This window comes from Vulpes vulpes, chromosome X (assembly GCF_048418805.1).
Source record: "Vulpes vulpes isolate BD-2025 chromosome X, VulVul3, whole genome shotgun sequence".
Classification (NCBI taxonomy): Eukaryota; Metazoa; Chordata; class Mammalia; order Carnivora; family Canidae; genus Vulpes; species Vulpes vulpes.
In genome coordinates, this window is record NC_132796.1 from 38,377,599 (window position 1) to 38,396,683 (window position 19,085).

Genomic DNA, 19,085 nt, shown 5'->3' on the forward strand with positions numbered 1-19,085 from the left:
AAGAAAGAGAGAAAAGAAAAAAAAAAAGCACAAAACAAAACAAAACAAAACAAAAAAAACACGGGGGAGTATCTTCCGATTCTGTGTTCTTTAAGTCCCTTGACTTCCCCTGGAACTCGTCCGTCTAGCTGGTCTTCTGGGGGAGGGGCCTGCTGTGCTGATTCTCAGGTGTTAGCACTTGGGGGAGCTGCTCTGCCCCTGCCTGGTGCAGGGCTCAGTGGGGGTTGTTCACCCCGTGAGGCCCCGGGAGGAAGCCACAGTGGCGGGGGCAGCTCTGGGACCCTGAAGTCAGCTCCCGCAGTAGCTCCGGGGCTCTCCGTCTGCAGGGCCTGGAGGCTCCCAGGCGGGGCCGCTGATCTGCTCAGTTCCAGGCAGGAGCGTCCTCGCTGTCCTGGGCCCTCCCGGCCTCTGCCTGTCCCGGGGGGAGGCCGGATCCTGGGCTGTGTCCCGGCGCCCTGTGCTCCGGGGCCTGCGCTGTTGGATTCGCGCTCCCGGCGGTGCAGCCCCTTCCGCGGAGCCGCCGCCCGAGCCGCCGCTGCCGAGCTGTTCCCGGAGCCGCGCCGCCCCCTCCGCGGAGCTTCTTCCTCCGCCCGAGCCGCCGCCGCTGAGCTGTTCCCGGAGCCGCGCAGCCCCCTCCGCGGAGCCGCCGCCCGAGCCCCTCCGAGCTGCTCCGGGTCCCGCCGAGCGCTGCAGCCCTTAGGGAGCTCGGCGCACTCTCCGGGGCGCAGTTCCTCTGTTACTGTCCCAGGGAGCCCGAGGGCATCCCCGCCTTTCTGGGGATCCTGCTCCAATTCCCCGGGAGGCCTTTCCGCGGGGAAGGTCGGTGCAGCTCCTGCTCCTCCGGGACGGGGCTCTCCTGTCCTGGGGACACTCGCCCCGGCCTCAGCCCGGCTCCTCGCGGGGCCCCTCCCCCTTGGAGGTCTTTTGTGTCTTTATTTCTTTTTCCCCGTCTTCCTACCTTGATGGAAGCGCGAACTCTTCTCACTGTAGCGTTCCAGCTGGTCTCTCTTTAAATCTCAGGCTGAATTCGTAGATTTTCAGGATGATTTGAATGTTTTCTAGGTAATTTGTTGGGGACAGGTGATTTGGAGACCCTACTCTGCCGCCATCTTGCCCCTCCTCCAGTATAAGACAATTATTATATGGTCTCATTCATATGTGGAATATAAGAAATAGTGAAAGGGACCAGAAGGGAAAGGAGGAAAACTAAGTGGGGAAAAATTAGAGAGGAAACAAACCATGAGAGATCCTAACTCTGGGAAACAGAGGATTGCAGAAGGGGGTTGGGGGGGAATGCGGTAACTGGGTGATGGGCATTAAGGAAGGCACGTGATGAGATGAGCACTGGGTGTTATACTATATGCTGGCAAATTGAATTTAAATAAATAAATAAATAAATAAATAAATAAATAAATAAGAAAATTATAAGCTCTCTCAAATAAATAAATAAAAATCTTAAAAAAAAATCTCTTTCCAAAATCATGAAAATTCTTCCACGGAACAGAAATATGAAACACTCCAGCTCTCCAATGTTATGAGGTTAGTATAACCTTGATAACAAACACAGATAAGAGTACAAGAAAGAGGGGGTGCCTGGGTGGCTCAGTGATTGAGCATCTGCCTTCCGCTCAGGTCGTGATCCCAGTGTCCTGGGACTGAATCCTGCATCAGGCTCCCTGCTCAGCAGGGAGTCTGCTCATCCCTCTCCCCCTGCCCCTTCCCCCTGCTCATGCTCTCTCTCTCTCTCTCTCCCCCTCATACTCTGTCTCTCAAATCAATAAATAAAATCTTAAAAAAAAAGAGTACAAGAAAGGAATACTACAAGCAGCATAATTTCACTTACCAACACAGATATAAAAACCCTAAACAAATTATATGCAAATGAACTGCCAATGAACAGAATAGATAAACATCATAACTAAGCTATGCTTATCTCAGCAAGACAAAGTTGGTTTAATATTAGAAAATCCATGATTTTTATTCACTGATTAAGAGAGAAAAAATTATCTTACTAAATGCAGTAAAAGCATTCAATGTAATTCAATACCTATTTGGAATAAAATTGCCTAATGATCTAGGATTAAAAGATAATTTAATAAAATTATTTACCAAAACCCAAAAATCAACCAAATACCTAAATCTGAAACATAAGAACTTCACCTTTAAAATCAGATCACAAAGAACTCAAGGACTATTACCACCTATGTTAACACCAAACTAGGAATCCTGTTTAAGTAAAAGGAGAAAGAGAACTTATAACCTTTATAGGTTATAACGATTAAAAAGGGGGAAAAATAATCATTATTTGAAAAGTAATGGATTGCTAACACAGAAAATCCAAGGAGATTAGCTGACAAATAATTAGAGTTAATAGAATAATTGAGGATGGTTGGTTAAAATGGAGAGATCTAAAATTAATTCCATTTCAGGGTACCTGGGTAGCTCAGTCAGTTAAGGTCTGCCTTTGGCTCAGGTCATGATCCCAACGTCCTGGGATTGAGAGCCGTGACAGGCTTTCTGCTCAGGTGGGTAGCATGCTTCTCCCCCTACCCTCTGCTCATGCTCTCTCTCGCTCTCAAATAAATAAATAAAAAAATAAATCTTTAAAGTTAAATTAAATTAATTTCATTTCTATACAACAGTAACAGATAGAAAACATGTGTCAAAATATACCACTAAGAAAAGCAAGAAAAGATATATAGAAATAAATCTAATATATTCATTACATTTTTTTGGTAAAGATTTTATTTATGTATTCATGAGAGACACAGAGAGACAGGCAGAGACACAGGAAGAGGGAGAAGTAGGCTCCATGCAGGGGCCCCAATGTGGGACTCGATCTCAGTACCCCGGGATCATGCCCTGAGCTGAAGGCAGAGGCTCAACCACTGAGCCAGCCACCCAGGCATCCCTATATACATAACATTTATAGAGAAAGTTAGAAGCTTTCCTGAAAGCTAAAACAACTGTTCTTCCCTAAACTGACAGAAATATGGAGGTTTATTCCCTATACAAATCAATAGGAGGCCTCTGCACTGCAGACAATAGGTACATTGGAAGACAGAAGTACCTTGGTACAAACCAAGGAGATAGGTGACCAAATCCCTAAATGCTAAATACTGAGAGTCCAGCCTAGTCTCTCCCAAGTCCTCCTCTCTGGTTGGATCACAAAACTCTGACAGCCAAACATTTACCCTCCAATTAGATGATCCTCCTCTAATTCCCTCTGGGGAATTCAGCCAATCTATGAAGAAAAACTTAAAGATACTGACCTTAGGGATTACCCCCCAAATGATGCACTCAAATTACTCAACAGTAAAGCTCAAAGTCAACAAGTCCCATTCATGGGGTCAGAGCTTTCAATCAACTTTTAATCCTAGACTTTTAATCATAGGCACTCAAACAAGGTCAAACAAACATCACAGGAAAACCTCTAATACAGAAGATGGAGTCCAAAACAAACAGACCTGTAAACACACAAAGGGATAAAAGTAACCTGAAGGAAATATAATCTATGCAAGGAAAAGAAAACTTTAAAAATAATTATCATTAATATATTAAAAGAGATTGGAAAAGATATTGCATCTATGAAACAAGAATATAGTTCTATTATTAAAATAGAAAATGAAAATGAACTCTTGGCAAGTAAAAACATAGTAAGATGGTAGCAGAAATGAAACACTCAATAGTGATATTGAAAGACAAAAAAAGAATAATGGTCAGGAAAGAAATGTAAGAAAATGAAAGGACCATACCAAGAGGTATGACATCTGGAAAATATGAGTTACAAAAAGAAAATACATTGAAAGCAGGGGTGAGAAAATCATCACTGAAAGAATTAAAGAAAAATTCTCCAAAGTCAAGGACATGAATTGTCAGATAAAAAGACCCACTTAAAGCAAAGCACAATTGAAGAAAATAGACCTACATCAAGGTAACTTCAAAACAATGGGAACTAATGGAAGCTTCTAGAACAGAAAAAAAAAAAAGGTTTTATAGAAAGGATCAGCTATTAGAATGGCTTTATCCTTCTTAGCAGCAATGAAATCAAGCAAACAATGGAGCCATGCTTCAAAATTCTGAAAGAAAATTATTTCCAGTCTAAAATGCTATACTTGACTAAACTATCATTTTAGAATAGATAAATAAAGGTAAACATGCAAGGTCTCAAAATACTTATTTTCCAAGCACAGTTTCCCAAGAATCTACTAGAGGAAGTGCTCACCAAAATGAGATGACCAAATCAAGACAAAAGAAGATATGAGACACGGGAAATAGGAGATCCAGCGTGGAAAACACAAAGAGAATCCCCATGTAGACAGTGAAGGGATTTCCTGGATGACAACTGTGCATCATCAGACATATGCAACCAGGCCAAATTGGAACAGATGACCCAATGTGATAGAAATGTTGAGGGATGACATTACCAAGATGCCCACTGCCTTTGCATCATCTTTTAACCTGAGAACAGCATTTGTGAGTGAATCTAACCAAGATTTTTCTATGTATTTGACAGAGGGGGAGAGAGAGAGAGAGAGAGAGAGAGAGAGAGAGAGAGAGAGAGAACAAGCAGGTGGAGCAGGTTCCCCGGTTAGCAGGGACTCAGACGTGGGGCTTGATCCCAGGACCCTGGGATCATGACCTGAGCCCCTTGTGTCTCTTATAAGAATACCTAATGGGGCAGCCCCAGTGGCACAGCGGTTTGGCGCGGCCTGCAGCCCGGGGTGTGATCCTGGAGACCCCGGATGGAGTCCCACGTCAGGCTCCCCGCATGGAGCCTGCTTCTCCCTCTGCCTGTGTCTCTGCCTCTCTCTCTGTCTCTCATGAGTAAATAAATTTAAAAAAATCTTAAAAAAAATAAGAATACCTAAAATTGGAATTAGGGCCCATCTGGATAACCCAGGATATTTCCTTATTTCAAAACTCTTAATTACATCTGCAAAGAAACCTTTTCCAAATAAGGTCACATGTATAGGTTCCAGGGATTAAGATGTGGCCATATCTTTAAAAAAAAATTCTTTTAGATTTTATTTATTTATTCATGAGAGACACACAAGCAGAGACATAGGCAGAAGGAGAAGCAGGGTCCCGGTGGGGAGCCTGATGCGGGACTCGATCCCAGAACCCTGGGATCATGCTCTGAGCCAAAGGCAGACGCTCAACCACTGAGCCACCCAGGGTCCCAAGATGTGGCCATACCTTTGGGGGAGGGTGGTGAGGTAAGGTGGGGAGAGACACCATTCAACCCACTACAAGTAGTTAGCAAATCTCTCAACTCAGTGTTTCTCATATTATAATTAAGATACAGACCACTTCTTTTTTTTTTTTTTTAATTTATTTATGATAGGAACACAGTGAGAGAGAGGCAGAGACACAGGCAGAGGGAGAAGCAGGCTCCATGCACCGGGAGCCTGACGTGGGATTCGATCCCGGATCTCCAGGATCGCGCCCTGGGCCAAAGGCAGGCGCCAAACCGCAGCGCCACCCAGGGATCCCCAGACCACTTCTAATATAAAGCCATTTTCATAGAAAACAGGACAAAACAAAAAACTTATAGTATATTTTGGGTGTGTGTGGAATTTGACAAGTTGATTTAAAATTTATATGGTAGAGTTGAGTCAAGAATAGCACACACATCCCTGAAAAAGAGTGACAATGTTGAGGAATTCTGCTCCAAGTCTTATAAATGTATAGTAATTAAGGTACCATGATATTAGCTCAGAGATGGACAAATGAGCCAACAGAACACAGTAACAGCTGGCAACACACTAAAACATATAGAGACACTTGACATGACAGAGGCATCACTGCAAACTAATTTAGTTATATGAAAAAAATGGATCTTGGGGCGCCTGGGTAGCTCAGTCAGTTAAGCATCTGCTTTCAGCTCAGGTCGTGATCCCAGGGTCCTGGGATCGAGCCCTGGTTTGGGCTCCCTGCTCAGCAGAGAGTGTATTTCTCCCTCTGCCTCTGCCACTGCTTGTGCGCACGCTCTCTCTCTCTCTCTGTCAAATTAAAAATTGATGTTTACCTCATGTCAAAATAATCACTTCCAGGTTCATACAGAAATTATATATGAGCAGCAAAACTTTAATATAATTAGAAAACACAATAGAATGTCTAATGGTCTCAGGAGTCCAAATATCCATCAAGAGGAATAGAGTTAAATAACTAGTCACATACAATACAATATTTGTGGACACTGCGATGCACTTCCAAGGCTCCCTTCAAGGGAAGACTTGGGGCCTCAGCTGCTGGCAGTGCTGCTGACAGTTGACCTTCAGCTGTCAAGCCCTTCAGGGTCTGCCTCAGCTTCAGAGAACTGCCTCAGACAACGTCACTTTCCTTACTGGGATGGCCACATCCAATGACTGGTCAGCCCAACTTGGGACAACCATGCATGTTCTGAAGGGCCACTTCATTTTATTTGCTCATGATACTGTGAGACAGGAATTTGGTTTGGGCTTAGGTCACTATTTCTGCTCCACATCGGATCTTCTGGGGTCATTCCCTCAGCTGCATTTGGTTGGTAAGTAGGCTGAACTCGAAGTTCCAATAAAGCTTCTTTCATTCACATGGGGGGGGCACCCAAATGCTCCCCTGAGTGGACTCAGTCTTACCATTTGGTTAGTTAGGACATCCTCACAACATGGTGCTCTGGCAGTAATCAGATTTCCTTTTATTTTTTTAAAAATATTTTACTTATTTATTCATGATAGACAAAAAGAAAGAGAGGCAGAGACACAGGCAGAGGGAGAACCAGGCTCCATGCCGGGAGCCTGACGCGGGACTCGAAGTAATCAGATTTCTTATGTGGTGGCTGGCTTCTAAGAGGGAGCATCCCAAATAGTGAAGTCAGAAGCCATAGATCTCTTAATTCCTAACCTTGTTAGTCACCCAGCATTGCTTCTCATTCATTCTACGAATCAGAGGGCCAGCTCAGATCCAAGGGGAGGGGAAACAGACTCCTCTTGTTGGTGAGGGTAAGATGAGATCACATGGCAATAAGAGCCTGTGGGATGGGAAAGATTTTTGTGGCCATCTTTGGAAACACAATTTATTGTAGCCATCACAATCAAGCAAGTTGTATGCTGTCCAACGACAGGAGTTACCATTTGCCCGGACCTCAAAGCAAATAGCTCCCCCCACAGTTGTGCAGTACACAGCCAGCATAATCGATCCTCATTGCCCTAGACTGTCTCCCACATATCATGCTGATCACAAAAAGCAAGTCGCAGATGAATACACACCATTTGCATGAAGTTTAAAATGTCAAACTGAAGAATGCATTATTTAGTGCTACATAAAGATGTAGTAAGCCTATAAAGACAAACAAGGACATAACAAACACAAAATTTAGAAAAGAGCTGGAGGATGTAGTTTTTAAGATCAAAGAGGAATATAGAAACTTGAGTGGTCTTGGTAATAGTCTACTGCTTCAGCTAGATGGTAGATAAATGGGTGTTTGTTACATATCTTACACTCTTTCATACATACAAAATAATCCATACTCACTCAAGAAAAAAACAAAAAAATAACATAATAAAATAGAAAAAGTAAAGTTTAGCTCAGGATAGTAGTGGCCTCTGGAATAATGGAAAGGATTCTGCAGAAGAAGGATATACAGGGGATCTAGTAGTATTTCTTAAGTTAGCTTGGCTTGTACTTGTCACATTGTTCTTTATACCTTACAAATAGATTGCATACCTTCTTTTTTATTTTTTTATTTATTTTATTTTTAAAAAGATTTTATTTATTTGTACATGAAAGACACAGAAAGAGAGAGGCAGAGATACAGGCAGAGGGAGAAGCAGGCTCCATGGCAGGGAGCCTGATATGGGACTTGATCCTAGGTCTCCAGGGTCACACCCTGGGCTGAGGGTGGCGCTAAACTGCAGAGCCACCCGGGCTGCCCATCTTTTTTTTTTTTTTTTTTTATTTATTTATTTGACAGAGAGAGAGAGAGAGAGAGAGAGAATGAGATGGAGCACAAGCAGGGGCAACAGCAGGCAGAGGGAGAGAGAGGAAGAAGCAGACTCCCCGTTGAGCAGAAAACCGGATGTGGGCCTGATCCCAGGACTAGGGATCATGACCTGAGCCAGGCAGATGCTTAACTGACTGAGCCACCCACGCACCCTGATTGCATACCTTCTGTTGTTTGTGGCTGTCAGAAGACGTAGGCCATAGAATCAGGAGTGGACAGAATGGTGTCCTAACAAGAATTTTTCCCATCTGGCTGTACCTCAGAGAACATAGAGAGAGACAAAGTCTAAACTTCTCATTCTAGAAAGGCCATAGGTAAGCTTGTAAGTGAAGAAGAAAAATACTCAGCTTCTCCTTCCAAGTTACAAGATAACATTAAATTCTCAACCAAGAGTGCTAAATATAATAAAAGTTGAGGGGGGGATCCCTGGGTGGCTCAGGGGTTTAGTGCCTGCTTTTGGCCCAGGACGTGATCCTGGAGTCCCGTGATCGAGTCCCACGTGGGGCTTCCGGCATGGAGCCTGCTTCTCCCTCCTCCTGTGTCTCTGCCTCTCTCTCTCTCTGTCTATCATAAATAAATAAATCTTTAAAAATAAATAAATAAATATTTAAAAAAAGATTTAAAAAAAAGTTGAGGGGTACCTGGGTGGTGCAGTCGTTTGGGCACCCGACTCTTGGTTTTGGCTCAGGTCATGGTCTCAGGGTTGTGGGGTCCAGCCCCACATCACTGGGCTCCATGCTCAGCTCAAAATCTGCTTGGAATGCTCTCTGCCCCTTGTCTCTCTTTCCTTCTAAAATAAATAAACATATAAATATTTAATAATAATAAAATAATATAATTTATATTATTATATATAATATACAATATATATATTATATACTATAATATAATAATAATAATAAAAGTTGAGATGGGAGAGCAAGCATTAAAATTGCGAAAGATACAGATTTCAGTCCTGAATATCATCTGAAATGTTTGCAGATCTCATCATATACCATACTTCTATGAAAAAAAAAATTGAGAAGGAGGAGCCCACTGTTCAAAGATCACTCATGGAGTCTGTATCATGGTTAAATACAAAAGACTACTCAAGGGCATCCCGGGTGGCTCAGCGGTTTAGCGCCGCCTTCAGGCCAGGGCGTGATCCTGGAGACTTGGGATGAGTCCCTCATGGGGCTCCCTGCAGGGAGCCTGCTTCGCCCTCGCCTGTGTCTTTGCCTCTTTCTCTCTCTGTGTGTGGCTCTCGTGAATAAATAAAATCTTTAAAAACAAAACAAAAAACAAAAGACCACTCAAGACAAGTGAAAGGGGGACCACTTCTGTGTTTAGAATCTTTCGTTGTAATTGGAAGAGCCTATTTTATTATTCTTTAGATTCCTAAATTTCTACCTAGCATTTTCAAGAGTCACTCAGAAACAAAGATGGCATAAATAATGCAGTGTTTGTAACGTGCTCTCTCTTTTCAGAGAATCGAGATGGTGCTCTAAAGAGGTAGTTTTTAAGAAAACCAGACGTACACATATGGAACCATTTAGGTCATTTGTTGTGACAGTAAATAAGGAATCGAGTAAGCTATATTTCAACAAAGAAAACTTCTCTGAGCAGGAAGACAAGGACTTTAAAAGACACTGTCAGGATGAAATCTCATGGCTTGGTTCTTCATAAAAACCTTAGCTCTGTTTCCTGCAGACTAGTCTACAGATGTACTGGAGTATATTATGTGAGTTATAGGCACAGGATTTTTCCCAAATATACCCAAACACAGAGGCAAAGGCAAGAGAATGCTTCTAAATTTGTATTTATTTTTTATCTTAATTTTTATTTAAACTAAATTTAGTTAACATATAGTGTATTATTAGTTTCAGAGGTAGAGCTTAGTGATTTATCAATTGCATATCACGCCCAGTGCTCTTTCCATCAAGTGCCCTCCTTAATGCCCATCACCCAGTTACCTCATGCCCCCATCCACCTCCCTTCCAGTGACCCTCAGTTTGTTCCCTAGAGTCAAGAGTCTCTCGTGGTTTGCCACTCTCTCTGTTTTCATCTTATTTTATTTTTCCCTCCTTTGCCCTATGTTCATTTTTAAAACCATCTTGAGTAAACAGTGTTTGAAGTGTTTTCCTCCCACTTTTCCATTCTTCTAGAAACAGCTCTCCACATATAAGAGATCTGCTCCTTCTCCCCTTCTACCCAAGTGCTCCCACTGGGTAAGCCAGCCATACTGGTGACTATGTGACCCCATGACCTCATAGCCCTCATTCCCCTTTTAATTGGAGCTTGGGAAACAGTAGCAGTCCTTCTCAGGGAGCAAACCTGGTCCCAACCTCCATAATATCTCACCTGGATTATTGCATTAGGCAACTGGTTTCCCTCCTTCCGCCCTTGCCTCTTTACAGTTCATTCTCAATACAAGACAGAGCCAAATGCAAATCAGATAGTGTCATTCCTCCTTGCAAAACCCTCTGGCGCTTGCCTGTCTCATACTCTAAGTCAAAGTCAAAGACTTGACTAGGACCCACAAAGCCCCATGTAATCTGCCTTATTTTATAAAAGTACCACAAATCAATAACCTTTATTTAAATCACACAGTTCCCTCATTTTGAATCTAGTGTTTGTCAACTAATCATTTGGACTTAATTCAGTCTTTCTTCTCTGGGAAGGGAGTACATACAGCAGGTGAACCTCACACCCTGGGAGTTATTTGGTCAGGTAGTGCAAATAAATAAACTCATGGATCTGGTTTGTAAGTGAACCTCCTGTGAATTTGCGAATTTATCACGAGTCAGTCCAATCAGTGAGCTCAACCTCAAGTAATTTAACATATTTGAATTTTCGAACCTGCAAAAATGTTAAATATCATAGTTTGCACTTCGCTTCACTGTTTTAAATTTTAAAAACAAATACAAACTCCAAGTGATGAACCCATAATAATAGAATTGAACCATCCCATCTTCTTCTGGTTCATAATTACTGTGCTATCATCCCTTATTTCTTTTTTAAAAGAAAAAAAACTTATTTATTTATTTTAGAGAGAAAGAGTGAGAGAGCAGTGGGGAGGGGCAGAGGAAGAGGGAAAGAAAAACTTAAGCAAGACTCTGTGCTGAGTGCCGAGCCCCACGTGGAGCTTGATCTTATGACCCTGAGATCATGACCTGAGCCAAATCAAAGAATTGGACACCTAATCGACACCTAACCTGCCACTCAGGTGCCCCATCATAGTTTCTTAAAAATATTTTATTTATTTATTCATGAGAGATACACAGAGAGAGGCAGAGACATAGGCAGAGGGAGAAGGAGGCTCCCTGTGGGAAGCCCGATGCAGGACTTGATCCCAGGACCCCGGAATCATGCCTGAGACAAAGGGAGACACTCAACCACTGAGCCACCCAGGTGCCCCTTCCCTGACTATTTAAATCACGACATTCACCCCCACCCCCATCCCCACTCCTGATCCCCCTTCTATGCTTGATCTTTTTCTTCCATAGCATTTATTACTTTTTAATATACTATAAAAGACTGCTTTTTACTTTTGTATGCTGCCTGAATTTCCTCCCCCAGAATATGAAAAGAAGGTTTTTTTCTTGTTGTTCTTTCTCATCTCTTCCAGCATCTAGAACAATGGCTGGCGATATAATAGGTGCTCCATAGATACTTGTTTTGTGACTTGGATGAATGAAACGTGGGAAGATGAGAGCTGGCAGCTGAGTCATCCGTGGTCTGGTCTGGTGGAAAAGCCTGTCTGGAAGAGGAAATCTGATACAGAGAAACCAGCATTCTCTACCGTAGTGGGGCAATAGCCTCGGTCCCTGTTTCTCCCAGAAGCCAGCTGCATCTCTGCCTTTACCAGAGTTTTCTACATGAACCAGCATATCCTTCATTTTGCCTCAGGCGGTTCCAGGTGTTCTTCCATCATTTGCAACTACAAGAGTTGTAATATGTGAGCGTTCTTTGCACAGACACATACAGGGCAAATTTTCATTTGCAGCCATTTGAAATCTCTATGTTCACCAACTTTGTGCAAAGCAGGATGCAGAGACAAGGCAGGGTGTGTGGCCTCCTGCCACCTGCTGTATCCCGTCCAGCCCTTTGCTGGTCCAGCTCTATAGCCATGCCCACCCCAAGCACCTGACCTCTAGTCCCTCACATATGTGACTGTATTGTCCCACCTGCTCTTTCTACCACAACACCACTAATACTATCTTGTGGGTCAGAAATTGATAACAAAGAATGAGGAAACCAAGGATATTGTGACACATTAAGAACATTTTCATGACACACCAAAGTGTCCCAACCTGCTCATTGGGAAACAGCGGGCCAGAAAAGCATCGCCTAGGCTGCTCCCTTTGCAAAACAGCCAGCCAGTCAAATGAAAAGGGATTCAGAAGATTTAAGAGACATATTTATTGCAAGTTTAAAAGTCTGAGTGAAGACAGACAATGTGACAACAGACCAACAGACCCAGTCTATAACTTCTTAGCCAGGGGGGCTGCACACTCACATACCAGGACTGTTAATGAGCCCCATCATTCGTGCACCCCATCATTCGTTTCACAAACATGAGCTGGATTCTGTGTTTGCATCAGACACTGCCAGCTGCCAGGCCATGAAAGGGCTCCCAGTCTAGAACGAGAGGCAGAGGCAGACACAGAAGCAGACACACAAAAATAGAGTGGTAAAGAAGTACAGGGCGCAGGATATTTTGTGAGCACTGTGGAGCAACAGCAACTTATCTCGTTTGGAGAGCCCAGAAAAACATCTTAGAGATCATGTTTGGAGATTAATTATATTTTCTTAAATTTTATTTATTTATTTGACAGAGAGAGAGAGAGAGAGAGAACAAGCAGGGGGAGGGGCAGAGGGAGAGAGAGAAGCAGACTCTTATTCTCATTTTTAAAAAATATTTTATTTATTTATTTGAGAGCACAAGCAGGCGGGGAGAGAGAGCAGCACACTCCCCACTGAGCAAGGAGCCCGACCTGGGGCTCAATCCCAGGACCCTGGGATCATGACCTGAGCTGAAGGCAGACACTTAACTGACCGAGCCACCCAGGCTCCCCGTTCTGAGATTAATTTTATTTTTTTAATTTTTATTTATTTATTTATTTTTAATGATATACTTTTTTTTAAAAGGTTTTATTTATTCATGATAGACAGAGAGAGAGAGAGAGAGAGAGAGAGAGAGAGAGACAGGCAGAGGGAGAAGCAGGCTCCATGCCAGGAGCCTGACATGGGACTCGATCCTGGGACTCCAGGATCGCTCCCTGGGCCAAAGGCAGGTGCCAAACCGCTGAGCCACCCAGGGATCCCCCTGAGATTAATTTTAATGGATGAGTGGAAGTGTTAGCCCAATAAACCAGGGGAAGGACATTCTAAGAAGAAAGGCAGCATGAGCAAAGGCATGGAGCACTTTAGTGCAGCTGGGGTACCGTTCCTATTGAGATCCCATAAATAGACATTCTGGACTCCTTTGTGTGCTGAATTTATGAATTATGGGATACAACATAGAAATTCTTAGATCTGAAAATAAGCTAGAAGATTTTGTTCAGAAGTGGCATTCAGTTCAACAACATTTATTAAGCTCTTTGTGCTAAGCACTGTGTGAATGCAAAAATAAGAAGACATTGGGGCATCTGGGTGGTTCAGTGGTTGAACATCTGCCTTTGGCTCAGGTTGTGATCCTGGGGTCTTGGGATCGAGTTCCGCATCAGGCTCCCGGCATGGAGCCTCCTTCTCCCTCTGCCTATGTCTCTGCCTCTCTCTGTGCCTCTCATGAACAAATAAATACAATCCTAAAAAAAAAAAAAAAAAAAAAAAAAGAGGAAGAAGACATATTCCAGTCCTTACCAAGCCTACAGGCAGATGAGATGAGTCCACAAATGACTGGCATAATCAACAAGGATACAAGATATAAATAAAGGGAAGAAGAAAGGAGAGTGTTGGCAGGATCTTGAACTTGGACACCTCTTATGCACTATCTGTGCATTTTTTCTGTGTTACTTCACTCAATGCTCATATTAATTCTACAAAGTAGCCTTTTTTTCTTATTTTATGGATGAGAAAAACTGAGGAGTCCATGGTCACACAACTGACAAGGGAAGGAGTACCAGCCTGCTAGACTCCAAAGTCCATGCTCTTCCCTTACCACCTGCCAGCCCCAGAGCACCATAACAGAAACATGAAAAGAATATTGCTGATGGGGGATTTGAAGGGAGAGCAAGGGTTTCTGGGTTGAGGAATCAGGGGAAAATTTATGGAATAGGTGATGTTTGAGGGAGGTCATGGGGGGAGTTTTAACTGGCAGAAGATTATAGGGAGGGTTTCTAGGTGGAGGAAACAGCAAGATCAAGGGTCCCAGGGTCTGGGAAAGGCCCAAGGACATACAGGGTGTGTTTTATCTCAGTTTTCCCAGGAAGCAGACTCTGAGATAGAGGTTTGCATTCAGAAAATGTCTTAGGGAGTCATCGAGATCAACCCTTGTGGGAGAGTGAGGGAAAGAGGATTAGGAAAAAGAGGGTGTTGGGCACACCAAAAAAAGGGCTTTGCCAATTTCATGAATTGTTCTGAAGGTGGAATGACTATTCAGAGTTGTCTTGCTTTGAGACAAGGGGGATAGACCTTTATAGACCTGTTTTGTGCCTGTCATTGGGTATAGGATCTCCCCGGGGAGGGAATGTGAATCTTGGGTGAGGTGGCCCTCTTCATTGGAGAGCAATCCCTAGAGAGGGACTCATATGAAAGCCAGCATCCACCAACACTCCCAGCAGCTGGGGAAGTGAGTAAGTTGGTCCTGAAAGGAAAATTCTGGGTGAAGTTCACTTACAGAATGGGTGTCCTGGGCAGCAAAGTGGGGTGATCTAGCAAAAAGAGAGTGTAAGACTAAGGAAAGAATGGAGTTGGAAAGCCAAGAAGGGGGTGGACATTGAAGGCCACATGCTGTGTTTTGTAAAGAACAAAATGGGTCAGTGCATTTTGCATGAGGCAAGGCCACGGCCAGAAGTCGGATCTATCATAATGCATGGGACATCTGAGGATAGGCAGAACCAAGAGGAGAACCAATGGTTTTTTCCCACAGTCCAGGTAGAAGGTGAAGAGGGGAGAAGTGAACAGATGGCCAGAGTAATAGAAGGAAGGGAGGGAGGGGACAGAGGATTTGAAGTCACACAGACATTGCACATTAAGCACTTTCTACAAAAGACTGAAAAAGAGATAATACTTTACTACAGTACAACTGTTTGGTGGAGTGTTATCCAGATTTTCTTTTCTTTTTCTTTTTTTTTTTTGGTAAAGTTTTTATTTATTTATTCATGAGAGACACAAAGAGAGAGAGAGAGGCAGAGACACAAGCAGAGGGAGAAGCAGGCTCCATGCAGGGAGCCTGATGTGGGACTTGATCCCAGGTTTCCAGGATCATACCCTGGGCCGAAGGCAGGCGCTCAACCACTGAGCCACCCAGGGATCCCCATTATACAGATTTTCAATGTAAAGTCCACGTAGACAGGGGTTTTTATTGCTTTCCCAGCATCTGGAACAGTACCTAGCTCAGTGGTTGAGCATCTGCCTTTGGCTCAGGTTGTGATCCTGGGGTCTCGGGTTTGGGTCCTGCATCAGGCTGGTACACAAGTATGTGTACCAGTCGGCTTTGGCTGTGACCATGCTGAGTCACAAAAATCCCCAAATCTCAATGGCTTACCACAACAAATGTTTATTTATTGCTCGCTGTTCTATACTCCATGGAAACAACATTGCTCCAGGCTGTGGGTTGGCTTGGTCTGCTCCATGTGTTTTCCTGTAACAGGGACCAGGCTAAAGAATATGAGAGACATACTATGCTTTTTAGCAGGAGCCCAAGAAGTCTAACAGAACTTGCAATGTCTCTAAAAGCTTCTGCTAGGATCTGGCACACTGTCACTTCCACCAACCACATGCCATTGGCCTATGCAAGTTATATGAGCAAGCTCCACATCAATGGAATAGGGAAACAGACTCCTCCCCTGAAGAGCTGGGGAAAGGAGAGGGAATATTTGCTGAACAACAATAAAATCTACAGTAGTGCTCAATAGATATTTGTAGAACGATTGTATGAATAAATCTACACGTACTGATATGGAGAGATCTATAACACATCCCCATGAAGTGAAAAAGGCAAGTCACAAAGCAATACATACACTATGATCCAATTTATAAACACATACACACCAAAAATAAAAACCATATACTGATCTATGCACATATTTTTTCATAAATACATACAGAAGTGGCTGGAAGTGGATCCACTAAACAGTTAACTTCTGGAAAGGGGAGTAAGATTGGGTATGAATAAAAGGGAACATTGGCTTTTATATCATTTGAAATTTCTTTCACGACAAGAAAGTATTTGTGCTTAATTTCTATGTTTTTTTTAAAAAATACATTGTGAAAAAGAAGAAAAAAAATAAGTCAATGTCCATTGTGAAGCTTCTCACACAGTCTGGATTGGAAAAATGTCAAATGAGCAATTTGGAGGAAGGAAGTTAATGTCACAGTAAGAGTGACAAATTAATAATAAAATGTGCCCTAACTCTTATAATTGTTCAGTTACTGCTCTGACATTTAAAAAACATTACAACCTTTATGGTAAGTGCCTTTATCTGGCTTATGAAATGATTGTGAAATGAGTTTGACAGTATCTTACACTTAGATAGTGTAAAAAAGAACATTTACTTAACCCATGCCATGTACCTAGTAGATATGCAGCATTGTTATACTTAATAAACAAAAAGCCTGGCAAGTCCATTAATAGTTTAATATTTGCGATTCACGTAGGAATATCAAGTCTCTTAATGAAGAGAAATCTTCTTTAAATGTCATTCTTTATCTGAAGATGCTGCAGGAAGCCATATTATAAAATAAATCAGACATCTTATTTTTTTACCTCTTTCTCTAGAACCTTACATCTTACCAAGGTAGTCATGTTTAAAAACTTTCTGAAAGACGGAATCATTTTGTCAAGTAGCATTTTAGAACATATTTCCAAGGCTGCCATAGCTTCCCATTGCTGACATCTAAGCAACCACAAAAAGGATTATGAAGTTTGATGGCTGAGGTCTTGGGGAAAAAGCAGGCAAGTCCATCAGCCATCAAACTCTCATTGGTTACTGACACAGTGCATCCAGAATCTTCGATGAGTGAAATACATTTCAAAGAACATGAGCTCTGCTCCTCCCTCAAGAGAAAACAACAAATACATAATCTAAAGATTTGGTGTTTGGGGATCATCTTTAGGGTGGTTCTTTGCTGCTAATCATTTCTGTTTGGGATGTGATGATTTTCAATTCAATGGGTTCAGAAATTCAAATGTGTTAAATGACCCAAGGCTGAAGTCAGTGACTGGACTAACTTGTGATAATCAAATTCACAGGAAGTTCACTTATAAACCAGACCCATGTGAGATGCCTGGGTGGCTCAGTGGTTGAGCGTCTGCCTTTGACTCAGATTGTGATCCCCAGGTCCTGGGATTGAGTCCCACATTGGGCTCCCTGCAGGGACCCTGCTGCTTCTCCCTCTGCCTATGTCTCTGCCTCTCTTTGTGTCTCTCATGAATAAATAAATTTTAAAAATCTTAAAAAAACAAAAAAAACCCAGACCCATGAGTTTATTTATTTGCACTTCCTGACCAAATACCTCCCAGAGTATGGGGTTTGCCTGCTGTATGTACTCCCTTCCCAGAGAAGAGAGGCTGAATTAAGTCCAAATGATTAGTTGACAAACACTAGATTCAAGAAGAGGGAACTGTGTGCTTTAAATAAAGGTTATTGATTTGTGGTACCACGATGACTTCAGTCCTAATGAAAATATCTGCTTGGCTGCTTTTACACCTTGGTTGGCCCATGAGAGCAAGCCTCTTCCTTGATGGTGCCAGGGGACCCTGAAAAACTATTCTCATCAGCTCCTTGTTAAGGATTTAGTTCCTGTGTGAGCCTGTGGCTATTAGGGGCATCCTCAATTGCCAATCAGTCTTGATTTCCAATTACATTAGTGAAGATGGACTTTTTTAATTGAGAGTATTAAAAAGTTAAAACTCAAACTAGATTAAGCAAAAAATGCTCAATTATTAACTCATCCCTGAACCAAATATTGTGGCCAAAGGGATAAAATGTGCTGATTGTCCAGGCCTGGGTTTTTCAACCATCCCTAGGATGAATCCTACATCTAACAAATCATAAGGATGGAGGGAAGACAGAGTTTCTCCAATGGAAAAGAAGAAAGATTGGATGCTGGGCAGGCAAATCATCATTATTACCAATTATAATCATCATCACCATCCACTATACCAACTTTGTGGTTGAGATTCTTGGCCACACTCCCCTTCCCAACTCAGAGTCACTTTCAGTGGTTAGGGGAGCATTGGCACCGATCACTAGTACAGTGATGGATTGTCGATTCCCTCTGGGAGAAAAATAAGAAGCACAAAGCAGAGAGCATTGATGTAGGCTAAAGACTTAACTTCATTTTGACAACTTTAAGATTTATCTTTCTATTTGCCTAGTAGCCCATTTGATGCTTCACCTAGTTCCTATTATCCCAGAAGCTTAATGTCCAAAAGATAACATGACAACTTAATGTAACAAATAATAATTATAAAAGTCTTGTGTGCATTGATTTAAGGATTACAATTTTGGGGCAGTCCGGGTGGCTCAGTGGTTTAGTGCCGCCTTCAACCCAGGGTGTGATCCTGGAGACCCGGGATCGAGTCCCACGTCAGGCTCCCTGCATGGAGCCTGCTTGTCCCTCTGTCTGTGTCTCTGCCTCTCTCTCTCTCTCTCATAAATAAATAAATAAAATCTTTAAAAAATATAAGGATTACTATTTTGATTTTAAAATGATGGATTCAATGTGATATATGCCTGGTGAAGACAGTAGGAATTAGGAAAGGCAGACAGAATTATGAGAATCAAGGAGTCTGGCCCATGATGTGGGGGACCAACTCACAGCAAATATCATAAGCTAGTTCCCTCACTATCTGGGGCTAGAGTTTAGGGCTGGAAGAGAAGGAGCTCTGTAACTATGGTTACAAACTTGGTTCCAATCTAGGCTTTGGCATGCCCTAGTAATACAGCCTATG